At 37.2% G+C, this 21,601-nt stretch overlaps 1 protein-coding gene across 11 annotated transcripts in view; it reads left to right on the top strand.

The window, feature by feature from the left end:
* The window catches only part of LOC124416810 (CUGBP Elav-like family member 2), a 296,524-nt gene that overhangs the window by 145,212 nt on the left and 129,711 nt on the right, over positions 1 to 21,601 (top strand). The window lies entirely within an intron of this gene.

A 21,601-nucleotide genomic window follows, 5' to 3' on the forward strand; every position in this document is an offset into this window, starting at 1 on the left:
TCTTTTTGTTTTTGTTTTTTTTATGCACTTTTTCATCCAACCCTGTTTCATAATTCAACCCCCCCCAGAGGCTCTCAGGTGTTCGAATGAAAATCACTCGTAAAAAAACTACCCCTTGAATTACTCTTTGCCATTTCTGAATCTCAAACTATATATATACATATATATGTATATATGTATTAGGTTGGTTCTTGTTTTGGTCATGTTGGAATTTCTTCACGATCAAGCCCCGAACGTAATCAAAATATGTAGAAAAAAAAATTTGGATCGCAGCCACGAATTTGTTCAATAAATCTTAAGACGCCGCGCCGAACAGTCGAATTATTACATGGAAAAGTGCGTGAATTTGAATTGTGTGTGTGTTTTTTTTTAGAGAAAACTGTTCATTTCTTTAATACTATGTATCATAGAAAATATTCGTGCGGCTGTTTTGTTGAAAATTTGATGCCTTACAAAAAAGATCTTTTGTAAAATTATCGTAAATATAATATTTATATTATTTGTGAAAACATTTACTTCCTGATAATGCGATAAATATTAGATTTACGAAAATTTTACGAGAGATCTTTTTTGCAGAGTGTTAAATTTTTTTTCGTATCACTTATAGTTTTGAAGTAATTATCAGTTTTCTTGATAGAAAAAATTCAAACGCATACATTTTTCCATACAAACACTCGACTGTTTGACGGGCGTGTTACAGTTTATGGACAAATTCAAGATTGCGACCAATTTTTTTGCCATACTTCGATTACTTGTGGGGGGGGTTAAAAAATTCCGACATGACCAAAATAAAAACCACCCTAATATATATATGTATCATGAAAATCTTATACGTAACCAGCTTTTTGGAGAATGTTTTTTTTTTTCCTTACGTATCAGTCGCTTGGTTATAAATCGACATTTCTTGCAGTCAATTCTTCATCATTTTCCTATGTCGAAACTGACAAGTGGCAAAAAAAAAAAAAAAAGGTATTGGTGTGACGAAATTTATGACGGAATGTGCTTTTGTTTTTGATCATCGATTCATTGTGTTTATAAAGAAAAGTATAATCGTTTTTAAACGCCACGTTTATTTGAATCAAAATAAATCTCCGGTCAACTCGGGGTTTGGAGTTTTTATCACGAAGGCCTGCGTTTGTACTCACCGTTTTTGGATTCACGATCGATCGTTCAAATGACTAATGTCACTCTCTTACAACCCTAACTAATGTTCTACACAACTGGCTCGCGATGTTTTTTGCGCCTCGGACAATCGCGGGACCGTGAAATTACCAGTGTCCAATATTCTCCGACACGAGTTTTGGGGTGAAAAGTGTTAAAAGAAACGGGGGGTGGGGGGGGGGGGGGGAATTAAAGGGGATATAAATTTTGTTCAAAAACATGAGAGACAAAAAACTGACAAAAAAATTATTGACATTTCGCGTCATTGGATCCCGATTATTTCCAAAAAAACTTTTCTCTCCCGATCGGCTTATAAAAAGCTTATGTAGACTACCTGGATTTTTAGACTTATAAAAGCACGCGAGATTCTTAAGCTTTTAGAGCTAAAGGGGTTGGCTCAGCCGGAGAGCACTGAGTGGATTTACCCACCCCCTTCTATACACTTCGTATTTGATTTTTCGTTTCTGCCTTTCTTTTTATTATGTATCTAACAACTCCTATAAGCCACGTGACTACCTCTGAATGGTTGAAATAAGGTGAAAATTGACATTCAGAATTGATTGATAGTCAAAAATCTTTATACACAATTTCACTGGAAGTCATATTTTTTCTGATATTTTTTTTGGAATTAATCGATTTTGCTTAATGGAACAGATTTTCAAAGTCTTTCAAAAATATAAAATATTATGCATGTTCGACACGGAGTCAGCAATTGTGAAAAACGAATTCGTAATCGAGAAAGCTAAGTAAATTCTCAACACAAAACAACAAGAAAAAAAGACATTTTAACTCTCAGTTAGGAACTTTTTGAAAAAACTTCATTTTCCCGTTCATAAACATTAACTAAAAGCTCAAACGTTTTTTCGTTATTCAACGCCAAAACGAAATCAACAAAAAATGTAAAATCTAACAATTGATTCAGGACAAGATCTGGTTGAAAAAATAATTTCGGTACCACGTGATATCTGTTTTTTCAAAATGGCACATTCATTAGTGTTTCCGGATCTTTGAAGAGTGGTTCTCTTCCCGGCTGAAGAGAGGCATTTTCCTTGATTCGTAGATCAGCTTTTGTCGAAAATTTTTCACGGGTTTTGCAGGGTCCTGTTCCCTGCAGGACTCGAGGTATCGGGGTAATCGTCAAGGAGGTTCAGGGCGGCTCCAGAGAGCGATGATGCGCCGGATCAGAAGGCGAGTGTCAATATTGACCGAGGACAAACACGAGACCTCTCGAAGACCCGTGGCTAGGGATTTTTATTTACCCTGGTGGTCATCCGACGAATGAGGAGGAGGCGGTGGTGGGAGGGGGAGGGGCGGAGGGGGGAGGGGGGAGGAGAAAAATCCTCGAGGATGTTGTCTCTACGAGGATTTTTTCATCCGACTTCGAGCAGGGTTTTTAGTTTCTCTATATTATCCCTGGGAGCGAACAGCTTGCGGAAAAATTCGGTGCAACAATCCTGCAAAAAAGGGGAAAAGTTGAATGAAAATTTTTAAGGGAACGGTTAACGATTCAATCCAAGTTTACAATGAGGTGAACAAATTGTTCAATACCTACAAAACGTGGTGCTCGATTATATTGGAAGAATTTTTTTTTTTTTGAGATCTTGTAGATTTTGACCATCTCTTTGACTTTTTTTTTAAATGTTTTTGTATCAATCTTTTATGCACATACACACAAAAAAAAAAGAAATAACAGGATATATTGTATTATCAGAGTACTTGAGGTTAAAAACGATTTCGATTTATGCAATATTGAATGAAAGAACTTTTTTTGTACTGCGAAATCTGATCCGATCGGAATTGTCGACAAGTAGTTTGTCTGAGAACTAAGTCAGCTGTGTTTTATCAAAATTAGACGAACAGTCGGTTTTCAGTGTTGAAGAAACTGTCAGTAATAATTGTAATCCATCTGAAATTTTTGATGATTGGGATTCAACAGTTCAAACTTACGGTCTTTTCCTTTTTTTACGTATTGTGATCAACGAGTCGAAACCTCGTGGAATTAATTTTCAGGACTGTTATCTGGTAATCACTCGACGACAAGAATCTACTGTCAACGTCATAGCGTCGGTTTTAACAGTCAAAAAGCACTTTTATAATTTGCCGTAGAAGGATGTAAAGTGATATTGGAGTCATAGGAAAACCGCGGTGGGAATTAGAGAGTCAGGGTGGCCACACACCTTGAAAACCTGGAAATGTAAGGGTTTTTTTTAACAGGGGTCGTGAAAAACCTGGAATTGTCTAGGGATTTTTAATTTGGTCGTGGAAAAAACTGAAAATATTAGTTTCTTATCGTGGAAATTAGAAACGATTTTTTGAGGTAACAAGTTTACTTTGTCTCGTCGAGAAAAGAAATTGGTTTTAACTAATTTTTTTGTACATTATATTTTTCTGCAATTCGAATTAAATTTTAACCGAATATACTCCAAGAGTCAATAAACTCATTGATTTAAACTTTAGTAATTTAGTGCAGCTGGGAAAATGTCAGGGAAAAACCTGTAAATGTCATCGATTTTTTTTTTCAAAAAAGTTGCTTGAATCCAACCTGAATGCACTTGTTAATACGCCTAATGAAGGATTCCAAGCTCTGCTTATCCATTCCTGGAGTAATACTTGCACACCCATTGACTATACGTTCCTTCATATCCGTGAATAGACTACCTGATATCCTATGCGTATATATTGACAAGTGCATTCAGGTTAATGGGCAGCAATTTGAGCACTTGGTAAAATAAATTACGTTAAAGAAGTATCAAATGTGCTGATACAATTCATTCTCATTCAATTTCGACCTTCGTTACGTAATCATGAATTTTCGAGCCAAAGGTCACGTTGTTGGAAATCATTTGACGGGTTTCGTTGTAAGTTTCCTTGTAGCGAGGAAGCAAATATTGTGCTCTAGAGGTCTAAATTTAAGAAAAAAATTCATAAAAAAAAATCAAAACTACAAAAAAAAAAAAACAAAGGATCGACATGTTTTTGACTCTTGTAGTGTTTCGAAACAAAAAATCGAAAGAACTTCTTTGGTGGTAAATACGTCTCAATGATCCAGAGCGTGGAAAGGGAATAAAAAAATTTTTCACAAAATGCCGATGATTTGTAAAAAAAAATTTCCAAATTTTTTAAAAATGGTAACAAATTTTTTTTTTCCATTCGTACTTCCAACCACAGAGAGATATGTACAAAGAAAATTTCCACCAAATTTCAAGTAAATTGTTCCATCAGAACTTGAGATATCATGTCAACCGTATCGAAAAAAGTAGTTTCGAGATAAACGGGTTTAAAGATTCGTTTCGGTCGGATCGGTTTAGTTGGCGCGTCACGAAACTAACTTTATCTCGGAAAAATAATTTGAATTTCCAAAAATTATCTTAAGATACTTATTCTTAAAGGTCTAAAAAAAAGTGGATTTTTTCAAATTTCCAGACCAGAATACCCACTTCAGATGACATTTACTTTCAAAATTCGTTTTCCCACTTTAAATCCAAAAACTTTTTCACAAGACACTTTACGGTTATTCAATCAATAATAGCGAAGGTATTCGGGGTCGCAGAGTCAAATGGACCACCCTGTACCACCTATACATGCAGAGATCTAAGGTGAAAGCGCAGAGCGGAAGTCTGGAGTTCTTAATTAAAGAAAGTGCAGAGTTGTGTTGCACCGGACGAACGGAGCCACCCCTTCAGCTCCGACTGGGGGTGGATGTGTCTGTTTGTGTGTTGCATTGGAAGACGGAATACGAGTAGTTCGGCAGGGGGGAAGAGGGGGTTGGACGCTATTGGAATCTTGGAAATTGTTGTTGAATATTGGCCGTTGAGTATCGAACTCGAGTTTCTACTTGGTGACTCCGCCTTTCCACGTTTTCATTCGATTTCCACATCGCGAAGAGGCGAAGGGACCGATGCGATGCGGGAGGGAAGGAAAAACGAGGGCGGATATTCTACTTCTATACTCGTACTTCTCGTGTTTACCGCCCCTACGTTCAATTATTTCCTTCGCTGCGCTGCGCTGCGCTGCGTTGCGTTGCGCTGGGCTGCGCTATACGCTACGCTGCGCTGGCTCTGGCGTTTCAATTGACATTTCAACCGACGCGACGCCTGACAACGCCTCGATTCTCGCGGTTCTAAGCATGGTCGAGAGTTTTTTTTCAAATCTTTTTTTTCCTTCCTCGTCACTCCCAGACTTTTCTACGTAACCTGTACTTGCGTGCTTTTTTTCAAGATTTTTGATTTTTTTTTACAAAGTAATTGAATAGTTTATCGAATTTTATCGTAAAGAATATTTCAAAATATATGATTTGAGATAGGGGAGGGTGAGGCACAACGGCACCCTTCAAAAATTTGGCTAAACATTTTTTTTTCTCTTTTCTGACAAATTATCGTAAATTTCATGTATTTACTTATTTTTTTTTTTTTTTTTTTTTTTTTTTTTCTTGCCAACGTGCAGATATTAGAGGCATAACAAAATTTGTTATTTTTTTTTTTGCTTTTCATCGGTATAAATTTAAAGTATTCATCCACTTTGACTATTTCCGGCAAACTTATCATATCCTGGGGAAAATGAACCTTTGAGAAAACAAATTCTTACCAGATTTTTTTTTTTTTTTTTTTTTTTTATCATCATTTCCTAGAGTGAGGCTGGTGTGCCCCAAAAAATTTTTTTTTTCTTTAGTTTTGATGAAAATTTCGGTGAATTTTTCGGTAAAAAGTCGCAAAAAGTAACAAACGGCTTAGAGGGTCCGTCACAATATTTCAAAATGGCGTCTCTGCAGGTGCTGGAAGTCGACGCTTCAAATTTTCACGAAAATAAAAGAATCAAATTTTTATTATTGAAATAGATTAATACGCTTTCACGTTGTGGAATAATGTCCGCGAGTGAACTTAAATTTGTTGCTTCATTCTGATTTAGATTGAGATTCACAAGCCTTGCGATGTCCAAATCCGTGATGAATATTATATATTTCATAATTGTGTAAAAAAAAAACAATTTAAAAAAAAAAACGTACGTCACAAGAGTTAATTGATCAGGAAAATCGATTTTATTGCTTGTAGGCCGTCTATATAAAAATCCCTGAGTCTTATCTCAAGTTTCGTTGAACTAAAATGGCGCTGCCGTAGGTGATTCGTAGGCATCGGGAAGCTGTAAATAATTTAGAGCAGCTATATAAACCTCGCGTTACAGAAGGTTTATAGAATTGTTTGCGGCTTTTTTATTTAACGATGCAGCCGTTCTCTGATACGACTTGAGTCCGTTATTCTGTTTATCTTATTGTTAGGTCAATTTTTATTTCTGTACCTACACAGGAGGAGATGGATAAGCAATCGATTTTTTATCGCTTTCTCATCTACCACCACGTCACATTTTGCCCAGCGGGTGACATTGCGGTAATATTTCAGTTTTTTGGCGGATTCAATTTCAAAAAATCATCAACGGAAACCGTTTCATTTGAAAGTTCTGAAAAAATTTAGAGCCTTCTTGCTGCCTTATGGAATATCAAAAAAAAAAAAAAAAAACTTGAGAACCGAATCGGAAAATATGAGGTCAGAAGTGGATCTAGTTATGGTGGAATGCCCTATATATATATATATATCACAGCTTCTTTCCGAAATTGTGTGAGAATATTAATCACACAGTCTTTCAATCAAACCAATAGTAGGTACCTGAAGTATCTTCGTAAAAACAATCTTCAACCCCTGACCGCCAATGAGGGTAAACCCCCCCCCCCCCCCCCCCCCTCTCCTTCCAAGGATTAAACCCCGGGTTTTTGAGCTTTAATGTGAATTTTTATTTATTTAGTTCAACTTAATTACTTTTCATAGTTCAACCATTTTATGCGGAATTGTTTTTCAATGAATAAGAAAAAAGAAAAAAAAGAAAAACCGCTAACCTTATGACAAGCTGAGATATTTGAAATTCATTTTCACTGGGTGGAATTTTTTACACTTATTTCCACGAAAGTTATACGGCTTGGATGTTTCCCTGGCGGGGGTTAAATGAGGGGTTAAATAAAACTTTCATACAGTATCCAGGTAAAATTAAGTAAAATCAAGACCCGATTTCTCGATTTATCGACACTCTTGCACTCGTCTATGGAGCAAGTAAGTCCAATATTTCCCGGGAATTCTCACCCCCATAAGTCTTGACCGTAAAAGTTGCAGTCGAGGTATTCAAAAGTCACTGAAAAATCGAATTAAACAACCTGACCCGTTTTAGTTCCGTAACGCAGAGCGAATAGCCAGCCGAGGTAGGGTGGGAATTCCCTCGGGCCGGTGAAGCCGCGCGACGTTTTGCGCCCCTGCCCCCAGCCGGGGATGGAACCCTTTTCTCCGTTACAGGAATCGGGAGAGGCTCCTTCATCCCCTGCACGAATGGTCTTTTGAACGAAGAAGTAGGTACACCCCGCGGAAACTACCCTCTCCTTCACCCCCCTCTCGTTCTTGGGGGTCGTCGTCGTCGTCACGGTTCTCGCATAGAAATCAGGCTAATTTATTTCGCCCTCCTCCCGAGTAGGTAGGTAAAGAAGTTGGAAGGGTGCGCGGGTCGAAGCCTCAAGGATATTCGCAGGCCTGAAAGCCGGAGGCTGACGGCCTGACGGCTTGACGGCTTGACGGTTGACGGTTGACGGCCAGCCGTGTTTTGATTTACCTCCCGTTTTCGTCGGCGACTTCCGGCGCCTCGAACATCCTTTTTTAACCGGTCCGCGAGCTGGTTCGAAATTCACTTTAATTTCTACCGGGACGTAAAGCGTGCCCGGGTCGTAAACACTCCGAGCGGCACTTAACAGACTTTCCTTTCATTTCCTCCAACTTCTCGGGTTACCGACTTCCCCCTTTCCCTCCCCCACCCTTTCCTCCACCGTCCCGACGACTTTCGAGAGAAATGACGAGGGAACGAGAAGGAAAAACGACTTTGGTGGGTGGATGGGAGGGGGGGGGGGGGGGGGGGGGGGGGATGCCGGCTAAGAACGTGAGAAACAACTATGAGAACAGGCCAACGACGATTTAAGAGAGTCTGCGCTGCTGCCCCTCTTTTCCACTGTGTAACACGTTCCTCGGATTTTCCCTCATCCCTTGCCTAACGTCCTCCGGCAGTTTGCCTTCATTCTTTCTTCTCCATTTCCTCGCGTCTCGCTGCCGATGCGAAACTAACGCCCCCTTTCGATTTTCGATTTAGACGTGGAAAAAAAGTTTCACTCAATTTCACGGTGAAATGTAGGAAAAATAGAAATTCACTTTTAAGGGGTGGTTAACTAATTTTTATACACGAAATCAGGGGTGGTTTTCTCATAAAGTTGTTTAACGAAAATTAATCAATATTTTTCAATTCTATTTTTCATACATGTTATATATATATATATATGTATATATCACATTCGAGTGTTGAAGTTCGAGAGTCTTTTTTTTTTTTTTGTTCCCATATTTTGAGACAAAATTGCGGTTCCAGTGGCTGGTGAAAGAAAACGTTCTCGACTCTAGAACAACGAAAAATTCTTCACTTTTTGTTCTCTTGAGCTGCGTTATCGGTTCGATCAATTTTTTTGTCAAACCCGAAGACCTTTTTCTTGAAGCAATAATAGAAAAACAAACCCTTCTGCCGCCTAATTTGATCCCATTTTTTTTTTTTTTTTCTTTAAATCGACCAAAACCATTCTTTGTATGAATTTAAAGTAATCCTGTTTTTGCATGAAATATTATTTCACGGGCTGTCGGAATTAGTTGGAAATAACAGAAAGAATCTAATCTTACCTAAAATTTGAGATTCATAATCTAATCGTTATGGTTTTCTCTCTCTCTCTCTCTCTCTCTCTCTCTCTCTCTCTCTCTCTCTCTCTCTCTTTCTCTGTGAGAATAGAGTAAAATGAAAAAAAGTAGATAAAATTATGCATGGAGAAGGAAACGGGGTTGGAATATTAGGCGAAAAAGTTTTAAGGCACGTAATCGAGGCTCGCGAAGGGCGTTTGAAACCGGTCGTCGACCCTACAATAGCTGCTGGAAACGTGGGAAAGGGTACCTGCCGTGCCCTTTGCTCTTTGGGGGTGCGAGACGTATTTCGGTTAACAAGAGGCGGGGGTGCGCCTTTGTTGGGGTGACACTCAATACAGTTAATTTATTAACCATCCCCCTCTTGACAATAAATTAACATCAGGTATGCAGGGAGCTTTTGTATGAAAAAATTAAAAAAAAAAAAAAAAAAAAAAAATAAAATAAAATAAACTTAGAACGTTAATGATAACAGCAAGAATAATAATAATGATAATTACAATAAAGATTCAACGAGATTTTTTTCACGAATTTTCAGTATGCTTAGCGTTTACTCGATCGTAAAATTCTTTCCCCTTGAATCCATTTTTCTAGATGTTTTCTTCTTTTTTGCCATTTTCTTTCTCGCTCGTTCTCACTCGAACTCTGCTTGCTGTTATTCTCGTACAAGTAAAAGTTGGAAGTTCACACGTTGGATAAATATTTTCTCGTTAGAAACTGAAGAATTGAAAAATTTTGGTGGACAGAAAATTGAGATACAACGTTAACGGAAAATAATCTTCAAAAAAGCTTGCGATCGTAAAATTTTTAACCTTGTTATATGTAATATAATTTTCAATAATTTAACTCGCAAGAAATTTTACTTGTCACAAAAATCGCGGTCAGACCAAAGTCAATCTTGATTACAGTGCGTGTATACATACATCAAAATAAGAAAGTTGTGAAAAGAAAAGTTCACCCGAGTCTGTGAAAATCTGATGAAAAGTTAAAGATTTTTTTCTCTCTTGCAACGAATATAATATTCAATTTTTATTATCACTCAGTTAAAAATGAAAATAAGAAGAAAAATTGCAAAACATCGTTCTTAATTCTACTATTTAAATTTTTCTTACAATATTGCTTTTTTTTCGAAAAATTGTATAGTGAATTGCAACTTGTAATTTATATTTACCCTGTAAGGTTCGAAAATAAGCTGCGTTTCCGTTTTTTTTTTTCATTCCGTGCGTTGAAATTAATTAAAAAGTTTCTAACTATTATTAATATTGTTGCTGTGGTTATTATTATTATTATTAACTGAGGGGAGTAAAAACGAGCAGCGTTTCCTTGCCTCTATTTATATCTTGCACTCTCGAAGACTGCGAATGCCACGACTTTTCGGATAAGCTTAGGGGGTGGATGGAAACGGTGTTGGGGAAGCGACGACGCCGGCGTCTGAGACGATCGCGAGGCGTTCCAACTGAGGCGGTTTAATTTAAACTTGCGTACGGGATTTAGACTTTCCACTTTTCAATATCGGGGGGTAGGTGAATTGAATTTTCCAGACTACAATTTTATCCCACCGAATTTAGACTTTGATCGCTTTTGTACAGTTTCTTTCATGAAAAATAAAATGAAAAAAACTGCAACAAATCGAAGCTGGAACATCAGTGGTTCGTAGAAAAAATTGTGAGGCAAAAAAAAAAAAAAAAAAAATCACCCGGCGTCGATTTTTTTTTTTTTTTTCTCCAATCGTGTTTTGATGATTTATACAAATTGTGAGACAAAAAACGACAAGAATATTTTACGGATTTGGCTGCCATTTGATCGAAAAAATATTCGAATAGCAGGTACAAGAAAAGAAATATCGGAAAAAACGATACAAATAACCGAAGGAGACTTAAAAATATTTCACGATCTCTATAGGTATTTAATTTTTTCAATCGAACTAAACTTTAGCAATTCTGGCCCCAAGCCAAGGTTATAAAACGGCGTGACTCTAAAGTTGAATTTCTCGAATCTCGTAGCAAGTCTCTGATTCGCGCGCGTTTTTTCACATCGCGTTTTAACAGTCGTACATCACTTTTCACCCCTCGAATTCATCGTTCTTCATCTGGTGAAACCGCAGTCTTGAATATTGGGCAATTATTTGAGAAACATTTTTGACCAGTAAAATGAAAGATTAAAAAAAAAAAGAAAATCGTAAAATGAGAATGTAGATATCCTAAAATTGTTCAGTCGAAAGTTCAAAAAATTAGGGAAACGGTTTCTCGAACAAAGTATAAAATTGTAATAAATTTTACGTATTTTCGAATACTTGGTTCTAATTCTGGGTGACTTAGAATTAGCAGAGGTTCGTTTTAGTAAAAATTAGGCTCAGGCAAAAACGGAAGTAGGAAATAATCCTACAACATATTTTTCGATGCTCTGAAAGCTTAGAAAAAAATTATACATAGTTCTGGAAATATTGCACAGATTTAGAGACTCTGTCAAAGTTTTTGGATTTTCAAAATTTTGCTAGATTTGGCTAGTATGTTGTGTAATTTTTTTCACCTTTCAGAGCATAACCGAGAATTTTGAAAAAAAAAATCGCAATTTACGTGTATTTTAGATGGTAAATGTTTTCACTCTAAGGGAAAAGTACTTAATTTCAATTCTGAGGGCTGTAACTTTCAAGGAATTTTTATTTCGACGTGTTCGATAAGATTTTAGGTCAGGAGTGAAAGAAAAAAAAAAAAACTGTCGTCTCAAACCAATCGCCCTAGATATCTACTAATAAAGAAATTTTGTTTTACAATATGTCTTTTAAACAGTCAAAAATGACTACTATAAACATTATTGAACATTATTTAGAATTTTTTTAAATTCTCAAAAAATTTTCATCCCCCCTGACATGTGAAAACGATTTTTATTTTCTTTGGTTAGGATTATAAAAAAAAAGATTTAGGGTATTTCAGCCCCCAAAAACTAAGTATTTTCTTAAGTACCCTGTTGTCCACCCCCCCCCCCCCCCCCCACTCCTATCCACCAAAGTTACAATTCAAAAACAGAAGAATTTTAAATACTGATCATCCGATGTTGAGTAAGACCGAATGGAATTCACCACATATACAAGGCTTGCGAGCCAATTATCGAGCATTGAATACAATGAAGTGGGTGGGGGGTTGGAAATGGGGGTTGAAAAGGGGCTGGACATTATCTCGCATTATGATACACAATGAGATCTTCCGGGCAATAAGATTTCGCCCTAAAATTTATGGCTCTCGGCGTATTTACACGCGGGGCTGCGGGGGGATGGCGTAACAAATTATAACGATTTATCAAACGCGTTTTCACCGGAGCCTCCCGGCCTTGATATCCGTCCATTACCTCGTTTATAACGTTTCTTATACTTACGAATTTCACCCCCATACATATGTTCCTACCCTTGGGGTAGGGGTGTTCACCGCCCTAACTCAGACCCTTTCCCTTTGACCGCACCGCCCAATTTGTCTGCAGCTTTCAAGCTTTTTACATAATTTAACAAATCTTGGACCGTTCGTTTCCTCCATCGATCGAATAAAGTTCCATCGGGTTATGGATCGTGAAAATTATCGACAATCGGATTATTCGTACGAAAAGAATAGAATGATAATAATAATAATAACAATAATAATGTGTCAAGAGGATTTATAACCTTATCATTTTTGATTTGTTTATAATTTTTTCCTTCCTTCAGGCATTGTCACATATCTGTAAAATGTCCAGTTTGTTGAACAGTTTTTTTTTTCAAAAAATCGCTTTTCAATTACATATATATTCTAGTTGTTCGAAAGTTGTATTATTTTTTGCACCCTCGAAGAATTTTCAAAAATTTTATTCATTCCTTCGATCATTTTCAGAAATTTCTTTGGTTTATTTTTTGCTTCCTTGAGCACTTCGGATCAATTTCAACTGACGGCTATAAATCCTCGTGAATTTAGAAATATCTTCAAACAATTCCGAATCATTTTTCATTATGTGAAAAACAACGTTGAAATTGAAAGTAATGTGAAATTAATTTTTCGTGACTAGTCTACGATAGTTTGAAAAAAATTTAAAACACATTTGACAAATTATCAAATCAGTTGAATTCAAAATCAATCCAGGATCAAAAATTCCGATAAATCTGTATTAAATACTCGTGTAATTGTTTGAATAAAAATGAAAGCTGAATTCCTTGTTCATTTGTCGAACAAACAATTAAATATACATGTAACAACAAGTGTGTCGTTGAGAAATGATTTCTTTTTTCTTCTCATTTTCACCCAATAACGTAACGTATTGATTCAATTCAAAAATAGAATTAATTTTCAGTTCATGCTCGCTTATTCTTACTCTTATACTAAAATTTCATTTTTCTTCTTCGACATAGTACTACCCCCCGAGGTACTTTTTCATTTCCTTTTTTTCTCTCCTAACAAGGGTAGGATGACCGTGTATGCAGAGGAAAGTTGGGAGGCAGCACACGTCCGGTGAAAAAAAAAAACAAAAAAAAAAACAAAAAAAGAAAGAAAGAAAGTAAAGCAGAAATAGGAGAAAAAAGAGGGAAAGGAGAAGAAGCGAAAAACAAAAAAAAAACCGAATGAAGAGTTCAAACATTGGACGATCCGGTTCGTTGTTTCCTCCCTGCGTTCCGTTTCTATCTTGTTTGACGAGTGAATTAGCTCGCTACGTTATATACGAACAATTGGCTATGTACTTTGTACGTATACACGTCAGCCCGTATATACCAACGTTCAGATTTACTCCATGAAATGTAACTGTGTTTTGCCATTTCATTTTACGAATTAACTGCATTTGCGTCCTTGTGGAAAAAGAAAAAGAAACAGAAAAATTGCGATTTCTTCGAAGAATTTCCATTTATTGCTTTAGGCTGAAGTTCATAAATAATTTACAGTTGATTTGATAGGTTTTTATTTTTTCATTGTTCTTCTTTTTTCTATAAAAAATAAGAGTCGCAGGGATGAGTATTTTGATGTGGAAATTTTTAAGAAATTTTATGTGAAAATTCTTAAGAAAAGATAATGAAATGACATTTTTTCATCGAATCAGTGCTGGCGTGTAAGAATATTTTTAGTAGATAAAGAAGTTTTGAAATTGGTGATATTTCTAAGTGTATAAGGTATATATATTAACAATATCGTGTTAAGAATAGCTTAAAACTGGTCCGAGTTCCAACTGTTGCTGTGATTTAATGACGGCCATAAATTAAAAGAGAGAGAGAGAGAGAGAGAAAGACCGAGAGAAGGGAGGAAAAATTTTTGTACCTAACTCTAGCTATGATAAAAGTAGTCTAACGTCGTGAACGTCGTGCTAAAAATGAACCACTCTTATTCTTAGTGTGAGATACAATTGTTGTTTTAACTAAATGCAGATTTGTTTTAATTCATGCAGAACAGTTAGGAATTGCACTGTAAAATATACAGACGAGAAATAAATCTGTGCGTATTACGTATTACGTAGGAAAATGAATTTGGTAAAATTGAAATTTTTCTATAACGGAGGGAAAAACAAGTAAGGAAATAATTTGTAGTTATTTCAATATCAGTGAATCGACTTGTTATTTCTTCCTCCATCCTACAACCTCAATTAGAATTGCAAGAAAAAGATGAATTTTTAGCCTCCATGTTTTCCTGCATTTAGAAGCAACGAACTTGAACCTCGTAAACAGCTTTTAGAAAAACTGAACGCAGTCGCTGGATTGATCCCTTTTGTTTTTTAATTTTCTGTCAAATTATTGTTATTTTTTTTTTTTTTTTTTTTCTCTTTTTGTGTGTGTGTTGTCGTTCAATTTTGTATGGTATCCGGCGTTTCACCGAGGCGCGAATGGCAAGCGGTCCATTAATTTTATTTCGTCAAAAGAAAGTAGAAGCGTTGCAATAAAAGCTCAATCCCTCTAATGGAAACAAATCCCTTCCTCAGCCCGTCTCTCTCTCTCTCTCTCTCTCTCTCTCTCTCTCTCTTCCTGCACCTCGAATTCGCCCGAAGGTGCGTCGGTTGGTTGGTATCCTTTTCCATTCCCTCTTTCCACCTCGTAGTCGAAACCACCACCACCACCTCCTCGTACAATTTGTAGGAGTATATTTCCCCGTTCTCGGAACAGCCGCAAAGCTAAAACCGACCTTCTGCCAGTCGCCTTCCTTCCTTCCTTCCTTCCTTCCTTCCTTCTTCCCCCAGCTGCTTAACTCCTCGACAATGCCCTAATAGAGCTCAGAGATTGCGAAGGAAATCAGGGGCCGGAAATGGGCGAAGATAGCGCACACTCGACAATAGAGAAATTATAAAATTAACGAGCAGCATCAATCAGGTGGCTTTCATAATACCAGAGCTTTAGCTTGCGGTAGGTATGGATGGGTGGGTGGCTAGGTGTTTACCTACACCTAGTGCTTGTGTGAAATTAGGTTTTTGCAAAGTCTACTCAATCTTGGTTAGGCTTTTGCTTCGTTGGCTGATTTCTCTCTCTCTCCCTCTCTCTCTCTCTCGCTTTTTCTCTCTTGCAAAAGCTCACCCTGTTTTGTATGCGTAAATAATAACCAGCCAGCCAGCCAGCCAGCCGCCATAATATTAACAGTATAAATGTGCGCAGTTATGACACGATGTGAATATTTTAATGAAATCTGACCAACAGGTGTATGTAAGAATTTTGTTTATTTACTCGGCAGGATCTTACTGCATTCTTGATTATAGACCGAAATGTGATTCGAAAGTGGAAAAAAGCTTTCAAGGTAATAAGTTGTCGGTTTTAAATTTTTTTACACAAAACGTACCGTTTACAGAAGAAACATTGCAAGCAAAAATATTCTGCGAGGTATGAAATTTTTCAGACGCGTTGCGGCTGAAATGGAACTTTGCTCCCGTGTTACAATATTTCAATATCATCGGCACGGTGAAAATTTTTCAAAACTTTATTTTTTCCCAGAAGCAGGTACTACGGTAACGGTAACAGACTTTTCAAAAATATTGAAATCGATTGATTTTGAAATACTTTGCAAATACTGCGTGCAACAATGTTACATTCCGTGGAAGATTTTTAGAAGTTGAAATATTTGAGATACATTGTAGCAATAAAAAAAAAAAAATGTTATTTTCTAATGTTGCAACAATGCAGCAGTAGAAGTTCTCACAACTTGAAATATTCGATCCGCGTACTAACAAAACCTTGATAGGTCGAAAATGTTGCAGAAACATTGCAGCAACAAAAACTTTACAAGGTTTTTTTTTCAAAATTAGCATAACTTTGTAACATTGCTGCAGTACTTCAACGTAATCGAAAAAATTTCATCATTCTTAAAATATTGCAGTTGCAATTGCAACAAGGGAGTATCGTAGCAACATTCTTGGAATATTTTGTGCTGTATGCTCATCTCTTTCATCTCTCTCTCTCTCTTTCTCTCTATCTTTCTCTTACCCCCGTTACTGTTTTGCTCTCCCTTTACAAAAGCAAGCGCGATGGTCGGCCCTTCAGCTAATATTCCTCCGCCCTGGGAAATTATGCGATGTTAATTATCGGAATAACTCTCATTCCTCGCGGGGTTATTTTCAGCAGGGATGGAAGGAAGAAGGAGAATCTCAGATGCGCAACGTAACATTTCTGCCATTATTGAAATCTGGGACCTGACACGCTATCTCTCTCCCTCATTCTCTCGTCCTTCCTCTCTCTCCCTCTCCCTCTCCCTCTCCCTCTCCCTCCCCCTCTCTATATCCATCTATCTCCGCCTCGTCTTCCTCTCTCAAGGCTTTGACGTGAACGTTGATAATCAGCGAGCCGACGTTCAAAAGCGCGAATCGCGGAACGGGAAGGTAGATACGACTACACGAATTCAATCAGGCTTTATTGTCTCTTTTTACCTTTGAAGTATACATAGAGATTGGGACCACAGGTGCGCGGGTACCAGCAAATTCTTCATCCCGATTACCGGGGACTTTATGGATCGTCGAATTTTGATATGCTTCATAAAACGAATGCCGTTAAGGAGCTACATTCAAATCCCTGAATTTTCTGAAAAACCACTTTTTCAGATTTTTCACTAACCTAATCTTCTAAGAATATGCTGAAAACTCGTAATCAACACAAAAATTCAAATAATTGTGGACGTTACAAAAATTTTAGCGAATCGGTCGGGTCATGTAGTTGAAACAGTTTTTCTACGAATAACATTTTTTTCATTGCGTGTAGGTCATAACTCACGTACCGATATTCGGATCGCTTTCAAATTTATGCAATCTCTTTTTCACCCCCCCACCCCCCCACCCACACCCAAAGTGAACCGCCGTTCGCGAAAAATATACGATCCAATTTTTGTTCAAAGTTGAGATCAATCGTTTAAGGTCTCTCGATTCTACAATTCATTTTCTATCATTCGTAGGTATTGTTGGTTCACTTGGATGATACATTCGTTATGATAGATATAACTTTTTGTTTTTTACTTTCTGAACCTCCGATCGACTGTAGCAAACTAAGCCATAAACGCTCGCGCGGAAGAGATTCAATCTGTGAGATTTTTGAGATTTCTTTTTTCTTCGTATACCTAAACGAGATAAAGAAATTTCACAAGTAAAAACAGTGTCTTTGTATCTCGAAATTTTTTTTAAACTCACGTCATAAGAAATGCCTCCGAATTTCACTAAGTGAAGAATGTATATATAATACTATATATACACCCTTAATTCGTCAGGTCTTACGAAATTTCATTAGCATTTTATTAATTAACCATAAATACTATTTTCCACGGCCACAGTTTTCCAAAAAACAGTTGAAACGATTTTCATGTTATTAAGCATTTTTGACAAAAAAAACTGATGAATGAGTGAAGTTATTTCAATGCAAGATTTTGGCAACTTGGCTATAATTGTAATCTTACAGGTTAATATTGTTTTTCAAACCTTTGTCCGAACAAGAACTGATTATACACAGTTTCAAAAGCGTAAAACTTGTCACTTGGCATAAAAAAAAAAAAAGAAAAAAAAAAATAAAACCAGAAACTTCTATATTAAATTGACGTTCAATTTTATTTTTTTTTTCTCTTTCGAGTCGCGTATCCCTCTTATTATATGTGAAGCAATCGAAAAAACTAAAAAAAAGTCGAAGGTGAAATTCGCTGAGACGTTTTTTAAACAAGTATCGCATTCAATGGGCCACGTTTTTCCCACAGTAGCAAGCCTGTGCTAACTTTTTTCCGACTCCTATTTTCTTCATTCAGTCTCCACGGTGATACTTTTCTCACAATTCCTTCGGCCTAACCTGAAAAAATGTAGGCGTGAAAGAGAAAGAAAAAGGAATAAAGAAAGAGTAAATGCATTTGGAGAAAGAGATAGAAGGGAAAAAAAAACATTGCGGTTTGAACGCGGATCTTCGTACAGAATCTCCCTTTTCATTTTGCCTCTTTTTCTCTTCATTTCCACTTCCGCTTATTCTTTTTCCCCCGGTATAACGACCGGACGTTCCGGAGAGATATTCGGATGACTTTACCTTTGAGGTTGGAGCTGGAAGTTGCGCCCTCGCGCCGTTTCTCTGCAGGTTCTCCAGTTCTCCAGTTCTCCAGTTCTCCAGTTCGCAGCCTGCACACTGGCTTTGACACCCTAATGACCGAAAATCTTGAGCCCTTCTCTTTTTCTCCCGCTCTTCGTTGCTCGGGAAGGAGGGAATGATCCGAACAACAACAAAGCCAAACCCCTTCTCTCGTGAGTTTATTATACGGGCATTATTTCGCGAACAATTCTCGTCGCTTTTGTATCGCAGGTATTATGGGTCGTATGCATGGGCGCTGCGCGGAAAGCTCTTCGCTCGATATATATTCATAAACATTTCTTTATTCCAGAAGAAGACGAGGGAAAACAATATACATACCTCCAATTCCCATCGATTTTATTTTAATAATCATTCATGTAAATCCTCTGTTCATTTGTTAAGGAGGCACGAAGGACGAAAATTATTTAGACCGAGTTCAACTGTGTTAATTGTGTGGAATTTTTTGATAAACTCGTTGTGTCAACTTCAAAACACGCTTGATGAAGTAAATTCTAACGATAATGTTATTATCGAAATTCAGAGTTTACTTTATTCAAAAAACTCGTTCAAAGTGGTCTTCAATCTTCTTAAATACGATGAACAACACTTTGAACAATTTTGAAAATGAAAATAACCCGGAAAAGTTTTAAGGTCCTAACCGAACATTTGTTAAGTGATTATCGGTTGGCCGAAACTTGACATATGATTGAAAATTGAGCAGATTCGGCTCATTTTATTCAAAAGACTACTTTCTATAAATTTTCTGAAACACTTCTGTTTGTCACGTTGCCATAATTGGTTATTTAATACACAACATTGCACCAATACGAATTATGATCAACAATTATAGCAATATTGAATCGACTGAATAATCTCTTGACAAAAACGAGCCATCTGAAAATGAAATCGAACGAATCTGTGAGATTTTGAATCATTATGGAGCGATTTTACACGAAACATCAATATTCAATCTCTTGTTCCTAATTACAGTAATTTGAATCTTTGATAAGATTTTCTATGCTTAAGAATATAATAATTTGATGAATACTCAACATACGACTACCTCATAATAAATTTGATAAAAAGTATGAATTTTTGTGCCACAAACGTTCCTCAGTTTTCAACTTTCCAGTAAAGACTATATCTTCACTTATCATTTGAATACCAAGAAACGTTACTCATTTTCTAAAAAAAAACTTTGCCACATATACATGAAAACTACACTTTTCATATTTCCATGCTTTACGACGTTCTGATGTATTTGTAATTCCATTACCGGATCGAATTGGGTTTCCTTCAGATCCCTTGCGGAAGGCTCAAGCTCGGGTTTGGAATTCCGCGACAAATTTCACCCGCAGCATCAGTTTAAAATAAACTTTGCAGCCTCGAGTCTGTCGAGGCGAGTAGTTGTGCAGTTCCAAAATCCCTGATAGTAGTTTCTACCTTCGGTTGAAAAAAAAAAAAACATCAACCGTCTCGTCGGTCGATTCTCAGTCGAAACAAGCTCAGGACACAGCGAGATCTTCCGACCCAAGTTGTAATCTTCCCTGAGGAGTGCTGACGCGATAGGGAACCGCCACCACTTTCAGATAACTCTGTGCCCCAAGAACATGCTAATCCTTAGAGGATTTACCGCAGAACTGAGAGCCAGAGATTCTGCCACTACCATCAAGTTTTCAGTGAGTCCTTTGAAATTTGCCCCAGTCCAAGGGTCAAGGCGTTGTGAAAGAGCATAAATCCGTTTGAAACTTCCGCTTTTCAACCTCTATTCAACAGTTTAGTTAACCAAATGAGACGTTTCGAGACTGATACGGTAATTGAAGGGAATTTTGGAAAGGAATATACTATAACATATTGAAAATCCAGCCAACTTCCATAAGGATTACGCCTGATCCTATATTGCCTTGTCTTTTGACTCAAAAGTATGTAAACCGAGTTTCGTTTTCATATTTTTCTAATTTGGAGGGTGAAGTATCAAAAAAATAGAGTCTCTAAATTTGAAGTAAATCTTATAGATTGAATTAGCTTGTTTTTCCTGTTGTTTTTGCCTTCGTGATTTTCCTGGACCAACAGAATACGATAACTCGAATCCGTTTAATTCGAGTCACGTCTGGGAAACTTGGCATTTGGTGATGCAAAGTCAGCGTTTTTGATGAGTCAGCGAAAAGATGAGCGCGGCTTCCCCTCGAATTCAGGGGTGGCAAAACGAGAGACTATCGCTATCAGATACACCGAATCGTACAAGTGTCCATTATCCGGAAGCATCGGCAATTTTCTTCCTTCTCTCTCACGCTATCGGCAATAAAAGACAGGAAGTACATCAACCAAAGCCAACTCTCCCCAAGCCTCTCATCCTCCCTGACTTCCCGAGATTCATTCTTATCCCCGGGATCTACGCGCCGATCCCCGTATCCCTTTAATGGAATAAAAGTGCGCTAAACGGTACGTGAAATCCGCCAGTCACCTAAGCGATAACCGTTATCATGTGAAGTCGCCTGTTGAGGCTCGACGATTCTTCACGCTTCTTTTTTTTCTAATCTCGCCCACCGTTGCATAATATGCAATTTCGTAATGTGCAGTGGAGTGCACGAGAGAAAAATGCGCTCCAACGACCAAAATTCCTGTGTCAATGGTTCCGAAGTTTCGATCGATCAAGCTTGATCCTAAATTCAAATCTTTTACTTATTCTCACGAGGAAACTACCCGAAGTCTACGTCAACGATTTTCTCTAATCTCTTAAATAATATTTTGTATAACCGAACCTGAAGTCTTGAACATAACTGAAGTTGGATCCCAGAAAATAAGGGATGCAATCACTGACGATCAAAATGTTGCGGGTATTCGATTGGTTTTGTCCACAACTGTAGATCGTTATAGAAAAATGCCGAAAAATCGATTTTCACGAGATGTGTTTGATAATTTTTATGGTATTTATTTTATTGGATATATCGATTGAGCTTCAATGATCGAAATGCATTTCGTTAAATATGCACCAAAATCTTTTCAAAAAAACAAACGGATTTTATGAAGTATTCGATGAACGAAAGCGTGCCATGAAAAAAAAGTTGAAAATGTTCTCTCACTCCTGAGGAAAAATTTCCGTAAAAGTCGATCTACGCCAAAACAGTCCAAGTCAAATATCAATAGAAAATAATCTTCGAGGTTAGAATAAATTTCT

Source organism: Diprion similis, chromosome 3 (genome assembly GCF_021155765.1).
Source record: "Diprion similis isolate iyDipSimi1 chromosome 3, iyDipSimi1.1, whole genome shotgun sequence".
Lineage (NCBI taxonomy): Eukaryota > Metazoa > Arthropoda > Insecta > Hymenoptera > Diprionidae > Diprion > Diprion similis.